The 13,316-nt window shown below is 39.1% G+C and overlaps 2 long non-coding RNA genes across 2 annotated transcripts; both read right to left on the bottom strand.

Annotated features, from left to right (window-relative positions):
• Nucleotides 1-8,587: 8,587 nt before the first annotated feature.
• Nucleotides 8,588-10,255, bottom strand: LOC142106905 (uncharacterized). Its single transcript, XR_012679812.1, has 4 exons — nt 9,597-10,255; nt 9,333-9,453; nt 8,806-8,941; nt 8,588-8,658 (listed from the first exon to the last, which is right to left on the bottom strand). It is a non-coding gene; the product is annotated as an uncharacterized LOC142106905 (long non-coding RNA).
• Nucleotides 10,256-11,350: 1,095 nt separating this feature from the next.
• Nucleotides 11,351-11,719, bottom strand: LOC142106901 (uncharacterized). The gene is made up of 3 exons (XR_012679810.1): nt 11,662-11,719; nt 11,504-11,575; nt 11,351-11,421 (listed from the first exon to the last, which is right to left on the bottom strand). It is a non-coding gene; the product is annotated as an uncharacterized LOC142106901 (long non-coding RNA).
• Nucleotides 11,720-13,316: the final 1,597 nt, after the last annotated feature.

Raw genomic sequence — 13,316 nt, 5'->3', positions numbered from 1 at the left:
TCGACAATCAATAATATTTTTATATACTTTACTCCTACCATCAAAATTCCAATCTATACAATCAAATGTAAACACTAAGGGGGGTATTCAATTAGGCTTGATTTCGCGATTCCGATACTATTTAACGCGTTTTCGCGTTAGCATAGAGTGCACACAATTCAATTCCCCTTATTTTACGCGTTTAAATCGGAAATAAACATGTTACGCAAAATCTTACCAAGCCCATAGAACAAGTGCAGGCAGGCTATTCAATTGTAAATTTTCGCTTTAACGCATGTCCAACAAAATCGCGTTTAGTCATTTTTTCGATCGCACCATTGAAGGTCTTTTAAAAGCATTAATGATTCCTTTAATGTCCAAACTTATTTTAATATGGGTCTTTTTTGTTAATATTATACTCATTAAACTTCTCTAACTTGATAATTGTGTATTAAAAATAACTTTAATCCCATGAAAATAAAAAAGTTTGTAAAATGATATTTAAATACACCCCCTTTAGAAAAAAGCAAATGGTATAGTCCACTGGATTAAAATTAAAAACATTAGTTTCATTTCTCATTCAACTGACCTGAGAGAAAACATTAAAGAGCTGAGACTGAGACAACTGTTTGGTTTTGTATATCTATATTTTTATCTAAAAATTTATATCTAGCAGATAGTTAAGGATTTTTATTTCTATAAAATTGTTAATAGTTTAATATCTAGCATTATTTATAGTTAATGATTTATATTTCTATAAAACTGTTAATAGTTTAATATCTAGCATTATTTATAGTTAATGATTTATATTTCTATAAAACTGTTAATAGTTTAATATCTAGCAGTATTTATACTGCTAGGTAGTTAATTAATAATAATAATAGTTAATTAATACTTTAATTAATACTTACATTTTTTTTATTTATTTTTTATAAGAAATTTACAAAGGCATTAGTAATGGAGCCATTTTCAACAAACGTTTGGCAGTTTATGTATGCAGCATGTATTGATGAATGTGCACATGCTGGTTTGCTTGTTGGGGGAGAGGAGGGAAATGCTTTGGAAATAGAGGAGAATGTAGATGTGCATGTGGCTGCAAGTGAGGGAGAGAATGCTGTGGCTCCATTACTTGATGCAAGGTGTCGGGTCCCACGGCCCCGTCTGTACCGCACACGTCGGTTACTTGATGGGGTCCCTGAGGATGAGGTGATAAGATTATATCGCCTATCCTCAGTTGCAATTTATTCTTTATATGACCTCCTTAAAGAGGACCTGGAACCAACAGTCCCCACAAACCATGCTGTGCCTGGATTGGCAAAGCTGCTTGGGGCATTGCATTTTTTAGCGTCGGGAACCTTTCAACCGACATTGTCCGTAATTGCGGGTTTCTCCCAACCCACATTTTCACGGTGTTTGTTCCAGGTCCTTAAAGCCATGAAAAAACATACTAGGGAATTTATTAAATTCCCACAGTCTGAATTAGAATGGCAGGAGGTCAAATCCAATTTTTATAGTGTGGCACTTATGCCAAATGTCCTGGGTGCAATAGATTGCACCCATGTGGCACTCACACCTCCGCACAGAATGGAAGAGAGCTTTCGAAACCGAAAGCACTTCCATTCCATGATTGTGCAGATGGTGTGTGATGCCAGAAAAAAAATCCTAAATGTTTGTGTTGGCTTCCCTGGTTCCTCTCATGATTCTTTCATTTTGCAGAATTCAGGAGTGTTCAAGAGGTTTGAGGAGGGAGATTTTCCTCATGGATGGCTCCTGGGTAAGTTATATCTAGGTAATCGCTATTAATAATTATTTCTAAAATAAGAAGAGCACTAATAGAAAAAAATTTTTTTTTTTAATAGGTGATGCAGAATATGGGGGCCAGCCCTGATTGCTGACTCCAGTGTCCAATCCAATTTCTGATGCTGAAAAAAGGTACCAAGCGGCACATATAGCCACCAGAGGTGTAATTGAGCGTACCTTTGGGCTACTTAAGAGCCGGTTCCGCTGTTTGGACAGGTCCGGCGGTGCGCTTCTGTACTCACCATCAAAAGTTTGCCTTATTGTTATTGCTAATACAGAAGTGGAAGCTGCTCAAATCAATTTATAGGCCATAACAGGTGCTTGAAAGGGTGGGGTTATCCTGCAAGGAACATACACACAACATTTTTTCCCCCAGCACACTGCTATAGCCAGCAACAGATCTGCCATTTCTACTGTAGATAAAAATGCAAAAGTCTTTGTTGCACACATTTGCAAATGTATGTTTAAGCCATCCGCTACGCCAAGGCGCTTTTGCTAATAGGATGGTCCTACTCTAAACAATGAGAGTCCCATATATTTGGGCCATACATATGTGTTTTTAAATTGAGAGCCAACTTACCAAAGAGGTACCCCAGAAGCCTCCAAACAGCAATTCAGTGCCAGTACCCCCTCTCAGCTACTGACACCAACATGCCTCTCAGACAAATACAGAAGTGGAAGCTGCTCAAATCAATTTATAGGCCATAACAGGTGCTTGAAAGGGTGGGGTTATCCTGCAAGGAACATACACACAACATTTTTTCCCCCCAGCACACTGCTATAGCCAGCAACAGATCTGCCATTTCTACTGTAGATAAAAATGCAAAAGTCTTTGTTGCACACATTTGCAAATGTATGTTTAAGCCATCCGCCACGCCAAGGCGCTTTTGCTAATAGGATGGTCCTACTCTAAACAATGAGAGTCCCATATATTTGGGCCATACATATGTGTTATTGTTATTGCTTGCAGCATTCTGCACAATATCTGTTTGGCAAATAATTTGGAGGTAGAGATAGATCCTGCTGTTTTACAGGATCAACACCTTTCTTCAGCCACCACATTTGGTCGGGAAACAGGAACTCGTGAGCGCCAGCGTTTAATTTTGGATTTTTTTTCATGTAAGTGTAAATTTTCTTATGTCATAATTTTTTTTTATAAATTAATTAATAACTAATAGTTTATCTTTTTTTTTTTTTTTTCAGGACTTCAAATTAATTAGTGGGAGATATCTCAAACAATCGTTGTTCGGCGTTCGGTTAAAGGATTTATATATATATATATATATATATATATATATATATATATATATATATATATTTTTTTTTTTATTTGAAAATATGTTTAATGTTAATAACAGTTAGTTAAGATAAAAGGATAATTGCAATACGGAACCAGCGACTGGATTTTAAAGACCAAGGCCATGACGCTTTTCAAGAGCCAGCTTCTTGGACAGGTGGGTGTCATCATATGTAAACTGCACAATGCTATGTTCTGTGTGATGTAACCTTATGTAAAGTATCACTACTGACACATACTCACACTGAAATTACCTTTTTTCTCTTTTCCTTTCTCCAAAATGTACCTGTCACACCCTTTTAACTGTGGATTGCAGACGGAACCAGCGACTGGATTTTAAAGACCAAGGCCATGACGCTTTTCAAGAGCCAGCTTCTTGGACAGGTGGGTGTCATCATATGTAAACTGCACAATGCTATGTTCTGTGTGATGTAACTGTTAGTGGTCGCGGCGGCTCCGGGCACCGCCGCGACTCTCTTGCTGTTCCTAGTGACGCCCCGGCCGTTGCTACGGCAACCAGGGCGTCACTTCCGGTTTCTGTGTCCCGGTTGCCTCGGCAACAACCGGGACGCTTTGGTCTTCCTGACGCCGCGCCCGGCCAGCTGTCAAACAGTCGGGCGCGTGCGCACAGGATTAGGTAGGGCCAGCCATGCAAGGCTGTGTAGGATCAGCTTACAGATTAGGTTACTGCTGGCACTCTGCCTATTCCATTGGCTGCAGGCTCTGCATCTCTATCATACTGCAGCTGAGGACATATTCTGGACTGTGTCCTGATTGGCCATCTGTACTATTTAGGGCAGTGAGGACTGAGCCTCACTGCCGGTTATAGCGTTCTGTCCTCAGTCCTGCTGCCTGCTTGTACTATCCATTTAGGTTCCTGTTACCTTAGATTTGACCACCCGTGTTTGACCCCTGCTTGTTATTGGACCTTTGACCCTTCTCTTCTGACCTTGACCTTTGCCTGGAATTCGGGTTTGCTTCTCTGCCTGTGAGTTTGACCCTTTGCTTGCCCTTGGATATTGCTTCTGTGCCTGTGACCTTTGGACCTTGGATTTCTCTTATACTACAGTCCACCAATCACTCCACTTCTGGGAAACTCCTTTAAGTCAGTATACGCTACTCGACCCTCGGTCGGCCCGCAGCCCAGTCTGTCCCCACCACTAGGGGCTCCAGCGAACACCTGGCCTTCTGAGTAGTTCCCGAGTTTCACTGTACTGACTTGGGAGTTCCTAACATTATAACCGGCCCAGCATTCAGTTTAACAATCACTTCCCCTGAATTCTGCTTCCAGTCAATCATCAGATCTCTCTTGGGCTCTCCGATGGACACCATCTTGCCTTCTTTGCTTTCCTGGTTGACACGATCTTTCTGCTTCTTTCTGTTGACGGCATCTTCAGTTCCGCGGGTCACCCTTCTCTGACCGGCACCATCGGCAGGATGGGACATCTTCTGCCGCTTGGTGGAAACCAAAGGACCCCCGGGGGCTGTAACGGTGTCTGGGTCAGGGGTTCGCCGTTTTCTACCTGGGCCAGCTATCTTGGCGACTCTCTGTGGCTAAACTCTCCGTCAAGGAAGCAGTCCTGGGCCGCCAACTTGCAGCAGCGTCTGGTGCTGAGGAAACGGGGGGGCGTGGCCTCTTCTCCGGGGATCCCTGGGCCGCGCCCGGGCCGGTTCCTCTGTGTGGTGCGGGGCCCTGCGGACATCCACAACCCCCGCTACACGCACTTCCTGAAGCCCGAGCGGCGCCGAGCACGTGACCGGAGCAACCTGGGGGGTCACGTGACGCAGGGCGGAGACTGGCGTCGGCTGCGGCCTTCGTGGCGGCTCGGGTCACGTGAGCGCCTTCACCCTGTCTCCAAGGCTGTCAGCGGCGTTGGTTAGAGGGAGCTACCCATACCATCACCATCTTCACGGACCATAAAAACCTCCAATACATTCAGACCGCTAAAACTCTGAATCCTAGCCAGGCCCGCTGGGCCTTATTTTTCACCAGATTTAACTTTATTATTACATACCGTCCAGGTTCTAAAAATACTAAGGCCGATTCCTTGTCCCGAAGTTTTTTGGCCCATCATCCTCAGTCTCCGGACCCATTGTCTATTGTTCCTACAACTGCTGTTCATCTTGGTCTCACCCAGGACCTAGGAGCAACTATCCGGCATTTCCAGAGAATCGCTCCAGTTCAGACACTGGTCAACAAATTATTTGTCCCCGTCCATTTAAGGAAATCTGTTTTCATTGAAGGCCACAACAACTGCTCCGCTGGCCATCCGGGAATCTGTAGGACTATTGAGGTTCTTTCTCGTTGGTTGTGGTGGCCCACCTTGTCAAACGATGTGGAGAATTATGTTCGGGCTTGTCCTGAGTGTGCTAAAAACAAGACCGATAGGAACCGTCCTTCTGGGCTATTGTTACCTTTGCCGGCACCGAACAGACCTTGGACCCATCTGTCGATGGATTTCATTGTTGACCTACCAGTATCCGCAGGACATAACACCATCCTGGTAGTTGTCGATCGGTTCAGTAAGATGGCACATTTTATATCTTTGCCCAAGCTACCGGATGCCAGGACCCTGGCCACCTTGTTTTTGACGCATATTTTTCGTCTTCATGGGACTCCTAAAGATATAGTATCAGAACGAGGATCCCAGTTTATTGCCCGGTTTTGGAAAGCCTTTTGTAAGTCCATCGGGATCTCTATCAGTCTGTCTTCAGCATATCATCCTCAGTCGAATGGACAGACAGAGAGGACGAACCAAGCTCTTGAACAGTTTTTGCGCATTTATGTGTCTAAATTTCACGATAATTGGTCCTCTCTCCTGCCCTGGGCAGAATTTGCGTACAATAATTCTTGCCATTCCACTATTCACACGTCCCCGTTTTTCTGCAACTTCGGGTTTCACCCAAAATCCAATTCATTTTCTACTACTGTTCCCTGTGGAGATTCCGGAACGCCTGCTTTTACGGCCAGGCTAAGGTCCGTTTGGAAAAAGGTGCACGCTGCAATAGGTCAAGCTTCCCGAAAATCCAAGATCTTCGCTGACCATCACCGTAGACCCTGTTCATTGAAAGTGGGGGATCACGTTTGGTTATCCACACGGAACATCAAGTTGCGGCAACCTTGTAGGAAGCTGGGGCCCCGATACATCGGACCGTTTCCAATTGAGAGGAAAATTAATCCAGTGGCATTTAGATTGAAACTACCCACTTCCTTAAAAATACCTGCAACCTTTCATTGTTCACTTCTGAAGAAAGTCGCTGCTCCCAGCAAGTTTAATCGGTCTCTCTCTAACAGGCCCAGGCCTCTGATGGTGAACGGAGACCACGAATATGCTATTGAAAAAATCCTTGATTCTAGGAGGGTTCAGGGTCAAGTCCAATTCCTCGTTCATTGGAAGGGTTATGGCCCTGAGGAGCGATGTTGGATACCGCAGAGGCGTCTCCACGCTGGAAGACTCGTTAAAGAATTTTTTAAGAAGTTCCCCACAAAGCCTGGTTGTTGGGGTTCCTTGACCCCTCCTCAAGGCGGGGGGTACTGTTAGTGGTCGCGGCAGCTCCGGGCACCGCCGCGACTCTCTTGCTGTTCCTAGTGACGCCCCGGCCGTTGCTACGGCAACCAGGGCGTCGCTTCCGGTTTCTGTGTCCCGGTTGCCTGGGCAACAACCGGGACGCTTTGGTCTTCCTGACGCCGCGCCCAGCCAGCTGTCAAACAGTCGGGCGCGTGCGCACAGGATTAGGTAGGGCCAGCCATGCAAGGCTGTGTAGGATCAGCTAATCAGGCTGATTACAGATTAGGTTACTGCTGGCACTCTGCCTATTCCATTGGCTGCAGGCTCTGCATCTCTATCATACTGCAGCTGAGGACATATTCTGGACTGTGTCCTGATTGGCCATCTGTACTATTTAAGGCAGTGAGGACTGAGCCTCACTGCCGGTTATAGCGTTCTGTCCTCAGTCCTGCTGCCTGCTTGTACTATCCATTTAGGTTCCTGTTACCTTAGATTTGACCACCCGTGTTTGACCCCTGCTTGTTATTGGACCTTTGACCCTTCTCTTCTGACCTTGACCTTTGCCTGGAATTCAGATTTTGCTTCTCTGCCTGTGAGTTTGTCCCTTTGCTTGCCCTTGGATATTGCTTCTGTGCCTGTGACCTTTGGACCTTGGATTTCTCTTATACTACAGTCCACCAATCACTCCACTTCTGGGAAACTCCTTTAAGTCAGTATACGCTACTCGACCCTCGGTCGGCCCGCAGCCCAGTCTGTCCCCACCACTAGGGGCTCCAGCGAACACCTGGCCTTCTGAGTAGTTCCCGAGTTTCACTGTACTGACTTGGGAGTTCCTAACAGTAACCTTAAGTAAAGTATTACTACTGACACATACTCACACTGAAATTACCTTTTTTCTCTTTTCCTTTCTCCAAAATGTACCTGTCACACCCATTTCACTGTGGATTGCAGACGGAACCAGCGACTGGATTTTAAAGACCAAGGCCATGACGCTTTTCAAGAGCCAGCTTCTTGGACAGGTGGGTGTCATCATATGTAAACTGCACAATGCTATGTTCTGTGTGATGTAACCTTATGTAAAGTATCACTACTGACACATACTCACACTGAAATTACCTTTTTTCTCTTTTCCTTTCTCCAAAATGTACCTGTCACACCCATTTCACTGTGGATTGCAGACGGAACCAGCGACTGGATTTTGAATAGTCCATGGAATATTGGCCCACTTCTATTGTTTGTTTTTTGTTAAATATAATGTATACTGTTTAATTACCACAAAAATCTAAATTATAAGAGAAATGATTGTTTGTTTGTATCAAAAAAAGTTTATCACTCTTTAAAATGTATTAATAATTTTTTTCTAACCAAATTGATGTGTTGAACAAGTATTTATTTTTCTATTATATTGTACAACAATCTTTCTAGATTATAATAATGAAAGACACATGTTTTAAACAAAACTATAACATCTTTTAATAATTTACATATTTTCTTTGTGCAATAAAATTTATATATCACAATTTAATTTTTCTGTGGTCTTTGCTTTTCTCTAAAAACATAATACAGTTGAATTAAAATTGCAACATTAGCATCATTAACAATCAATCCTCTATTTTAATTTTCTTTAGGATTAAGTATTATCTTTAAAAAAATCACTGATAATATTTCTGGAACTTTTTTTTTTTTTTTTGCACTGTTATCAATAACATTTAACATTGATTTTTTTTTTACAATGAATGTTACAATTGTTAAAAACATTAGCATATAAAAACAATTTAATATACATTTATATATCAATAACATACCGTGGTTAATTATAGGTAAAACTAAATTCTTGTCGTTAGTTCTTCTTTGGGATAACTTCATGATTTGTAGCATAGACCATTAGATGATTATAAAATATTTTGTCTAAGGGATTTAAACAGAAAAAATATATATATAATACCTAATAATATAAAATGTAACATAATCAGATTAATTTTAACATAAATATTACACTTACCATTGTTAAATATTCTTCCAGTAATTGAAGGATAATGTGCATTTTTCAATAGTAACTTTGTGAATTTTCAACTAAAAAAAAAATAAAAAAAATTTGTGTGTATAAATGTGTGTGTATATATATGTATAAAAATAAAATAGAAGACAGGGGGCGCCACACATAGTGCAATTATAAGCGATACATAGTCGTATTCATCCAGAGATATATAATTCCCGTACCAGATATTCAAAGTAATCAAGCCAATGATTTATATGATGAATTCCTTCTGATGGCACCACAAATAACCTGGTAATCAAGGTAATCCTGGATAGTAGATATCGCCTCCTGACATAGGGCAAGATGAACAGCTGCAAACTAAAATAGAAGCCACAATGGTGTGATACCGTAAATGAACCAGACCTGAATGCTTAAAAAGACGTCTAGATTGTCGCCGGCTGGTACCTTCCTCATCTGCAGACAGGTGTTGAATGACTGTGGAGCTGCCTACTGAATTTAAGTATTGGTCAGTTTTTATATCTGCCCTTCACAAGCGCTCTATTGGAAGTTTTGGGTATATATATGTCTATCTATCTCTCTCTCTATCTCTCTCTCTATCTATCTCTCTCTTTATCTCTCTCTCTCTATCTCTATCTCTCTCTCTCTATCTCTCTCTCTATCTCTCTATATGTATATATATATATATATATATATATATATATGTGAAATGTATATCTTTATGAATTATTAAAAATATCCAAATACATACCTTTTAACATGTAAGGTTCATTATGATCATCAAAATGAAATATTCCAAAATGTTCAAATGTTGAAAACTTGTAAAACTTGTTGCTCCATATTTATCAACAGATCAATTATATCTTCTATTTCTGAAAAAAATAAAAAAATACAGAAATATATTGTTACTAAAATGTTGTTATTTAATATTAAATATGACCATAGATTGGGTTAGTGAACGTACTAAATATTGAAGTATTAGATAATAAAAAAAATAGATAGACATTTGACTTACGTTGGGGGTAGATTGCATCACTGGATCCTCTGATGATGAAGATGATAGTAGTCTTCTTCGTGCAGGTTGCAATTCTTCTGGGCTTGGCCTTGCAGACTGCACTGTCAAATCCAACGGTATCTCTGGGGTCCTTAAGCTGCTTATAGCACTTTGTGGTTGTCCTGTTTGAGGGATGGTTCCTGACACATTCCACTCTGGAAAATTAACAGAAAGGTTTTCCAAAAGCCTTCTTGAGTGCATTTCTTCATTTAGACTTTGAAGATTGGTGGCTATGAGGAAATTGGTTGCTGCAGTCTGTTGCTGGTTCTGCGAAATTTGGTCTAGAGTATTGGAAATTCTTCCAATACTCACTTCGGTTCTTTCTTGGGAGGCTAAGATTCCGGAAAGAATAGTGGCAATGTCTCGATTGGTGTTTATCTGTAATTGCCTCTGTTTCGACATTTCCTCAGTAAGTCCAACAATGGCATCTTTGATTCTTCTCATGTTGTCTTCCATTGTTCTCCGAAACACTTCCTGGGAGTTTTCCATTTCTCTTGCAAGTGTTGTAAGTCTAGGAAAACTAGATGTTGAAGGTGCACTTTCCCCACGTTGTATTCTAGATTGTGAAGTGTCTTCCAAACGGTGAAATGTTTGCTGGAGGGCCTCAAAAGCTGTGGTTGTTGTAGCTATTTTGAAAGAAAAAAATAATAATATACACATACATACATATAGAAACTCACAACTATTTATTTAGAAACATGCTATATTGTTTGACATTATTAATTAAAAAATATAATTATGACTCTACACTTACGCTGAATCACAGGAATTTCTGGTGAAAATGATAAAGAACCAGACTGATGGGAGTCTTCTGATTCTGGAAAAATAAAACATTATTACATTTTTTAATGACGTTAGTTACATTTGTCAGTATAATAAGGTCAGTATGAACTTGGCATTTTGTATTAATGATGGAAATTTACTGGTAGATACACAAAACGTTTGATTTATATCCTAAATGACCAGGGCCCTCTTACCAACTATTTGGGCCCCCGGGTAAAGCCATGCACCTGGGCCCATATACGTCTGAGGCAGCGCAAGACCAAAAAAAAAAAAAAACAGAGAAAAAAACCGACAAACTTACCTTTAGGACAGCTGGCGATCCGGCTACCTCCCTGTTCTCCTCCTCCTTCACATTCCGCAATGCTTGACTGGCGGGCGTTATGACGTCACACCCAAAATGCACTGCCAGCGCCACACGGAGGAGGACAACAGGGAGGGAGCCGGATCGCCAGCTGCCCTAAAGTAAAAAAAATTTTTTTTTCTTGCACTGCTTCGGAAAGACTTACCTGGCCTGCAGGGCCCCCGGGCACCTGCCCATTGTGCCCAATGTGAAAGAAGCCCCTGTAAACGACTAACCTATATACCTTTAATCAGTGGCCTATGATGACATTTATAAATAGCTACTAAGTTGAAATTTTTGGCCAAAGAGAATTTTTACTTACCATTTCTAGCAAAATTACATGTTTCTGTATCCTCAATAGGGGTCACATCACTGTCTGCAGCTCTTGCCTCTTGTTGCTTCTCTCTCAGGTTTTCTAAGGATAAACAATAAAACATGTTGCTATTATTATCTAATTGTAAATGATTTATTTCCTCATCAACAGATTATTTTAAACTAATGACAATTTGAAATATTTAACAAATAAACCAAAAAAAAAAGGCATTGCAATGTTGAATGTAGAATGTATATTGGACTATCATTCACCTGTAACGGATTCCGAAATGTTCTGCAATGACACCAATTCTGTCCTTGAACTACATGGTTGCTCTTCAAATGCAGTCTCTGAAACATAAGCAATGTTAAAAATTTTCCAAAAATCGGATTTTAATAAATTGAAGAATTTTTTTTTTTTTTTAAAACCAACCTCTTCTTTTTTTTTCAGTGATGTTAGTCACCGTAGAAACTGATGATACACTCATTCGTTTTCTTGGCATTTCTGTTTGAAATTGCTTTGTTTTAGATTATTACAAGACATAGATATATTTTTTTTTTAAATAATTAAAAAAAAAATTTCATACATACCTGTTGTCACACACGATCCTTTTTTCTTAGAGAGTAGGATGTCTTTGTGTGTTTGAACTACCCAAAAAACAAAAAATTTAAATGGTTTTTAGATATTGATTGATGACATACACATATTTTTAAAACAAAAATTGCCCCTGACACTCAAAATTGCCCCATGACTAATGTTTGACCAAAAAAAAATAATGCCTGATTCATTAAGCATTTAACTATATAAACTGCTAATTTTGGTCACTCGGACAAAATAATTTTACAATGAAAGGGCTGCAAAATATTATTTTGTTTTTCAAAAAAAATCAATGCTGACTGTTTTTTCACGTAACACACAAATATCATCTGTGTACAAATAAGCTCTCAAAGATTAGTGCAACAGGAAAAAACAGGCAGTATTTAACTTATGTGCAAAACAGAATACTAACTTGCACACCTTGCATTGTTGCATGTTTTTGTCCAGGATACTTAAATAACGTTTCTAAACTTAAGATCCTTAATGAATCATGGGCCATGTCATTAAATAGATTAGAATTAAATTATAAAAAAAATATATGGTTCAAGACCAAACTCCTCCTTTATATGCCTTCTTTCACAGTATTATATATATATATATATATATATATATATATATATATATATATATATATATATATACACACACACACACAAACACACACCTGACCTAACAACACATACATCGATACACACACACATATGTGTGTGTACATATATTAAAATATATACACATACATACTATGGTGTAAGAGACAAGAAAACAAACACACACATACACAAAAACATGTGCACGTTTTAGACCATAAGAACAGTATATTAAAGGTAGACGTGTACATATAAGAGTGTTTATTACGATAAAATTGGATCAATATCTACAATTTAACCACTATGGCTATATTTATCCATTTATATGTTAATAAACACACTTATATATACATGTCTAGCTTTAATATACTTTTTTTATGTTCTAAAACGTTCACATGTTTTTGTGTATGTGTGTGTTTGTTTTCTTGTCTCTTACACCATAGTATGTATGTGTATATATTTTAATATATGTACACACACACCTAAAAAATAAAGATATATCTATATATAATCATATGCACACATTCACAACCACCTGTTTAATGTTTATTCATTCATCTATATCAAAAATATAACTAAAATGGTGATATTTTAGATAAAGAGAAATGAGTATACATAAAACAGTGGTGATTGAGAATGTGTGCATATAAAATATATAAATATTTTTAATTTACATTAAAAAAAACTTTTGGCTGCATGATTTACACACACCAAAATCCTATGTTATTATTGTCAAGGTGGGGTTCATCTACATATTGGTTTGTATGTATACAGATTTCAATCGACAGCTGTGTGTACATTGTAAAATAAATTTTGTATACAAACAACACAAATGTACAGTAACAATAACCATGGGCAATGATAACATATGATTTTCGTTTGAGAATATATTTTAGACATGAGATGTGTGTGTGTGTATGTGTGTGTGTACATGTGTGTGACTGGTAAAATATATATAAGTAGCTTTTCTTAGATGGCCGCTTGGAAGTTGGCTCTACAATTAAATTTAACAGTGTTAAAATTAAAATTATTTTAAAAAATAATAAAAAATAAAAAAAAAT

The sequence above is a fragment of the Mixophyes fleayi genome, chromosome 1, assembly GCF_038048845.1.
Source record: "Mixophyes fleayi isolate aMixFle1 chromosome 1, aMixFle1.hap1, whole genome shotgun sequence".
Classification (NCBI taxonomy): domain Eukaryota; kingdom Metazoa; phylum Chordata; class Amphibia; order Anura; family Limnodynastidae; genus Mixophyes; species Mixophyes fleayi.
The sequence above is the reverse complement of the archived record's forward strand: the minus strand, read 5'-3'. Positions and strand labels throughout refer to the sequence as shown.